The 6,437-nt window shown below is 41.7% G+C and overlaps 1 long non-coding RNA gene across 1 annotated transcript in view; it reads right to left on the bottom strand.

Moving 5' to 3' along the window:
- LOC143030520 (uncharacterized) overlaps positions 1-5,372 on the bottom strand; it is a 43,702-nt gene extending 38,330 nt beyond the window's left edge. The window contains exon 1 of the long non-coding RNA XR_012966907.1: positions 5,074-5,372. This is a non-coding gene — a long non-coding RNA (uncharacterized LOC143030520). The remainder of the gene's footprint in view (positions 1-5,073) is intronic.
- Between the last annotated feature and the right edge of the window lie 1,065 nt (positions 5,373-6,437).

The raw sequence follows: 6,437 nt of genomic DNA, 5'->3' as shown, positions 1-6,437 counted from the left end.
ACACTTGCCCGAATCTGTACTTCATCTATCAAGAGAAATACATTCTTCTGCTGCAATGTCTTTACTTTGGCAAATGTTTCCTTCATCACCTGATCCTTGTCAATAGATGAAGTGATGTACTGCAGCTTGCGTTTCCTTGGCAGCACCAAAAAGTCTCTCAGCTCTTCATAACTACACTTGGGGTATAATTCAAGAGCAAAACAATAAGCATTCATGGAAAACTGTTTCTGTGATCAGAGTTCCAACTGACGTGTCAAAAATACCAGCATCTTCTCATTCTCCGTGTTTACACAGGCTGACGTGTGGGTTTGAAGAAGAGTGACAATAATCTCAATCTTTTTGTCAAAGGGGATGTCATAGTTAATTGCTAAGCGCACAGCTTAGGCAAACTGACCATACGACCTCAAAACCATTGTTGGGATGAAGTGTCTTACCCAGTGGTACAATAATGCCCTTCTTGAATGCACGGCAGATCAGTGGGCTACACAACGTGGGCATGTTTTCTACAATCAGAGACAGTCTGCACTCACTGAAATTTTCTGTCATGAACAGACACACTAACCTTTCTTCCGATTTTGAAATAATTAAGTTCTTGTACTGCTTCTGTAGGTCACGTTCAGGTCTAAAAGCATCAAATGAAGTAATCGTATCTTTCTGAAGAAAATGCCTCAGTTGCTTGTCTTCGGCCTTCGCCGGGCGAGGTACAGGTTTTGAAGATGGCAGACATGAAGCAGGCACATTGAAGACACTGGGAGGGATCGCAGGTCGCGTAGAACCACCAGGCAATTTGATAGAAGGCGTGTTGGGACCCCAGTGTTTCTCACAAATGAAAAATTTGTCATAATCAACAACAAAGTTCTTGCGTGGTGGCAGCACATCAATCCACTTCTGTCTTTTATAACGGTCTTTTGGCAGTCGAAACACTCGGCACCTGTTATCCTTGTTATAATTACCGTTGCAGTTCACAACACCACACTTATTCGGCATTTTGAATACACAAAATCAGCAAGAACCTATGTAAACAAATACAATCCACTTCTAAATGCAGCCACGCGGGAAAGACGGAGTAACACAACCTTAACACCTCCATTGCTAGTAGCACACTGGACCAGTGTTGCCACTCTGGAAATGAAAAAAACCTAGACAGTTTGCCAAAAACTACTACAGTGAACAAAAAACTACTAGATTCGAATTATATTACACAACATACACATGAAAACATTTTGAAGTTAGAAAAATGTATACATCAAACTAATTACCACTGCCTGTAATGGTGCAATAATCCAAACTTTCACAATCAATCACTAGTTAGTCAAATAGACAACTATGAACTAAACTCGTCACTTGTTGTATGCAGGGGGCAAGACTGTTGTTGCACTGCTCTTTACGATTCTGCACTTAGAAATTTGCACAAACTAATAATTCGGATAATACAAACCTCAACTGTCCTGCAAGCAACTATAAACTAATGTAACCAATCAATCGCGTAAACATACTATAAGCAAACAACAAGTGCGCCAATTTGACTAACAATCTCTATGGAGTTCGTATGATGATATACATTCAGGTCATAGTAACTGTACGTGTGAATGTGTTATAGCTAATTTTCAAAACCTCTCAATGACAAGTCATGCTTTCATGGAATAATTCGAGAAGTATTAGACAGAAATGAAGCAGAAAAATAACGTTTTGCAAAAAACGATACAAACTTCGACGCGAGCGCGACAGCCTGCTATATTTGTACTTTGTAGGATGGTTGCGTTATTAGTAGGCACGGTTGCCAATTTAGCACTTTTGGTGCCAAATCTGGCACTATTTTTCTGTGTTTGGCTCAAGCTTTTTCAATCTAGCATCTAGCTTCAAATCTGGCTCCAAGAATTTGGCTCCGTAATGCAAAATTAAACTTTTATATTACAATCTTCAAAATATAATAGATTCTTGATATCCATGACGAAAAAACACTAGACTACTAGATTGAGGCAAAAAAGAATAGATCTAGTGTAAAAACACTAGGAGTGGCAACCCTGCGCTGGACTGGCCTTCGCTAGCGGACCCAGGGATCTCAGTGCGCACGTCCTGTGTAATAGTAATCCTTGACACACACACACACACACACACACACACACACACACACACACACACACACACACACACACACACACATATATATATATATATATATATATATATATATATTAGTAAAGGGGGGGAGCAGGTTCTCAGTAATACACGTGGAGTTAAAAACGACAGCATTGTTGTAGTTGTTCAGTTTTTTCTTCGTATTCTCGATTTTCCTGATAAGAGATTTTCCATTGACTGGGTGGATTGAAACTAGGTCTCTATATTCTTCCATTTGTTCTTATTTGATATCAACGTTTCGTCTTAAACAAGACATTATCAAGATATAACTGAAATAACAAAAATTACATGGTAACAGTAAAGGTACTAGACAATAACATGATATAACTGAAATAAAAAAAATTACATGGTGCCAATAAAGGTACTAGACAATATCAAGACACAACTGAAATAACAAAAAATTACATGGTAACAGTAATAAAGGTGACAAATTTATGTGGGTAAAACAGGAATTTTGGATCGCCGTAATAAGTGATCTTCCTTCCCTCGGGAATCAGTTCGGTTCCAGGTTTCAAGGATTTTATAGCCTCTGTGGTCTAGTGGTTAGGGCACTGGGAAGGTAATTTACGGATGGACGAGTACAGTGGGTTCGAATCCTGCATGCAACTGTCACAAAAAAAAAAATTATCGGTTTGATGTCGCTGCTATTAGCGAATTACTCTCATAGTTAAGCGTGAAAGGGGTTCGACCCGGTCCTTACCTCATACCACTGGTGGGCTGGTCCTTGAGTAAAACAGGAATTTCGGATCGCCGTAATAAGTGATCTTCCTTCCCTCGGGAATCAGTTCGGTTCCAGGTTTCAAGGATTTTATAGCCTCTGTGGTCTAGTGGTTAGGGCACTGGGAAGGTAATTTATGGATGGCCGAGTACAGCGGGTTCGAATCCTGCATGCAACTGTCACAAAAAAAATATCGGTTTGATGTCGCTGCTATTAGCGAATTACTCTCATAGTTAAGCGTGAAAGGGGTTCGACCCGGTCCTTACCCCATACCACTGGTGGGCTGGTCCTTGAGTAAAACAGGAATTTCGGATCGCCGTAATAAGTGATCTTCCTTCACTCTGGAATCAGTTCGGTTCCAGGTTTCAAGGATTTTATAGCCTCTGTGGTCTAGTGGTTAGGGCACTGGGAAGGTGATTTACGGATGGCCGAGTACAGCGGGTTCGAATCCTGCATGCAACTGTCACAAAAAAAAATATCGGTTTGATGTCGCTGCTATTAGCGAATTACTCTCATAGTTAAGCGTGAAAGGGGTTCGACCCGGTCCTTACCCCATACCACTGGTGGGCTGGTCCTTGAGTAAAACAGGAATTTCGGATCGCCGTAATAAGTGATCTTCCTTCACTCTGGAATCAGTTCGGTTCCAGGTTTCAAGGATTTTATAGCCTCTGTGGTCTAGTGGTTAGGGCACTGGGAAGGTAATTTATGGATGGCCGAGTACAGCGGGTTCGAATCCTGCATGCAACTGTCACAAAAAAAATATCGGTTTGATGTCGCTGCTATTAGCGAATTACTCTCATAGTTACAATGGCGATAGGCGTGAAAGGGGTTCGACCCGGTCCTTACCCCATACCACTGGTGGGCTGGTCCTTGAGTAAAACAGGAATTTCGGATCGCCGTAATAAGTGATCTTCCTTCCCTCGGGAATCAGTTCGGTTCCAGGTTTCAAGGATTTAATAGCCTCTGTGGTCTAGTGGTTAGGGCACTGGGAAGGTAATTTACGGATGGCCGAGTACAGCGGGTTCGAATCCTGCATGCAACTGTCACAAAAAAAAAATTATCGGTTTGATGTCGCTGCTATTAGCGAATTACTCTCATAGTTACAATGGCGATAAGCGTGAAAGGGGTTCGACCCGGTCCTTACCCCATACCACTGGTGGGCTGGTCCTTGAGTAAAACAGGAATTTCGGATCGCCGTAATAAGTGATCTTCCTTCCCTCGGGAATCAGTTCGGTTCCAGGTTTCAAGGATTTTATAGCCTCTGTGGTCTAGTGGTTAGGGCACTGGGAAGGTAATTTACGGATGGCCGAGTACAGCGGGTTCGAATCCTGCATGCAACTGTCACAAAAAAAAATTATCGGTTTGATGTCGCTGCTATTAGCGAATTACTCTCATAGTTACAATGGCGATAAGCGTGAAAGGGGTTCGACCCGGTCCTTACCCCATACCACTGGTGGGCTGGTCCTTGAGTAAAACAGGAATTTCGGATCGCCGTAATAAGTGATCTTCCTTCCCTCGGGAATCAGTTCGGTTCCAGGTTTCAAGGATTTAATAGCCTCTGTGGTCTAGTGGTTAGGGCACTGGGAAGGTAATTTACGGATGGCCGAGTACAGCGGGTTCGAATCCTGCATGCAACTGTCACAAAAAAAAATTATCGGTTTAATGTCGCTGCTATTAGCGAATTACTCTTATAGTTACAATGGCGATAAGCGTGAAAGGGGTTCGACCCGGTCATTACCCCATACCACTGGTGGGCTGGTCCTTGAGTAAAACAGGAATTTCGGATCGCCGTAATAAGTGATCTTCCTTCCCTCGGGAATCAGTTCGGTTCCAGGTTTCAAGGATTTAATAGCCTCTGTGGTCTAGTGGTTAGGGCACTGGGAAGGTAATTTACGGATGGCCGAGTACAGCGGGTTCGAATCCTGCATGCAACTGTCACAATACAGCAATTGCCGGACGTCCGGGACATGATACTTAATATCTAAACACGACAAAATACAATACAAGGTAGTACACTTAAGAGCTAAACAATATGTACACTTAACCAAGAAAAGGACACACACACAAAAATGGGACACATCACAAGAATACAAAAAATGGGAAACATCACAAGAATACATAAATGGGAAACATCACAAGAATACATAGGTAATTACAGGACCCCTTGACCTAAGGTCATAACAATGAGGGGTAGATACACAAGGCATAGTTCTTACTGTGGGCCCAGGAGGAGGCCGGGTAAAGGTAGGGATAGGCACTTGAGTCTTCTTGAGCCTATCAATAGTCTCTCATCAGTCGTATACTTGAGAGAAGATGCAGCTCTTCTCTCAGAAGGCACCAAAAATAGAATAGAAAATAGAAATTCCAAAATAAGACGAAATCTATCTAAAGTGATATTGCCATTATCTACCCAATCTGAATGTGAAAGTGACTCTAAAGCACCAACAACAATTATACTGGCCTGAGCTTGCGCCCGTCTATAGTCAAGAGTGCCCAGTCGGCATACGAGAGTATCAGCCAGTTTGAAACACCAATGGAACGGACCACCACCAAGGGTATCTGAATTTTTTTTAAGGAAGTTAGACCTAATGATGTCATAATTATAATCCAGAGATTTGGGATCTAAACACGACGCCGAAAGTAACTCCGATGCTAGAGAATTTGGCATAAAGCTGGGACCTCACAAAGATCTTTTCAGGCCCCGTCGACACATTAGAGTGTACAATGGAATCCTCACATTGGCGGATAAAATCAATCACCTTATAATGGGGATCTTGACCAGAGAATTTTATAACCGACGGGTCTTGATGCAATAGCGTCAATATATGCGCCATTGTCTCAGATGAGTTGTTTGACTTAGACTAGACATGATAGGATTTGACAACTGTAACCCACTGCGTAATAACATACAGCAGGGATAGAAAACACTGACACTGAGCAAGAATTAATGTAAATATAACACACTTGCACAAAGCATGAAATAATGTAAAAATATATATATATATATATATATATATATATATAGAGAGAGAGAGAGAGAGAAATCACATGGACATGGGACACGAACGTAAGAGAATGATATAATTCACACAAACAGAAGCATTGAAACACAGAAACAATGCAATACATATAGAAATAATGAAGAAAAAATTATAGGAAGACCGTAATTAGCAAAATTACGTAAAAAAATGTATAATGCACTGATACGTAAGTGTACACAAGACGTCACTGCGGGGTAACATTTCAAAAAGTAAACAAGGAGTGACGTCATAAAAATGGCCGCCCAAGGCACGACCGGTAGATATGAAATATATGTATAAACATGTCCACAGAATCTCAAAAAAAGGACAATACAGGTATGCCTAAGGCAAGGAATTATACAATACCAGTAAGTAACGAAGGTAGCTAATGTCTTCGGACGCGGAGCATGAGCCGGCGAATACACAAGGACCGCTGGGACGCCGACCAATTTCAAACACGAATCCTTCCTCATCCAATTACCAATTCAAACTGCAAACCACTAAGCGACCATAGAAGACCGTCCCGCAAAAGCAGACGGCGATATCAGTCCAAAAGAAGG

This window comes from Oratosquilla oratoria, chromosome 12 (assembly GCF_046742065.1).
Source record: "Oratosquilla oratoria isolate Oo_2021 chromosome 12, ASM4674206v1, whole genome shotgun sequence".
NCBI lineage: Eukaryota > Metazoa > Arthropoda > Malacostraca > Stomatopoda > Squillidae > Oratosquilla > Oratosquilla oratoria.
This window is presented reverse-complemented; position numbering and strand designations above follow the sequence as displayed.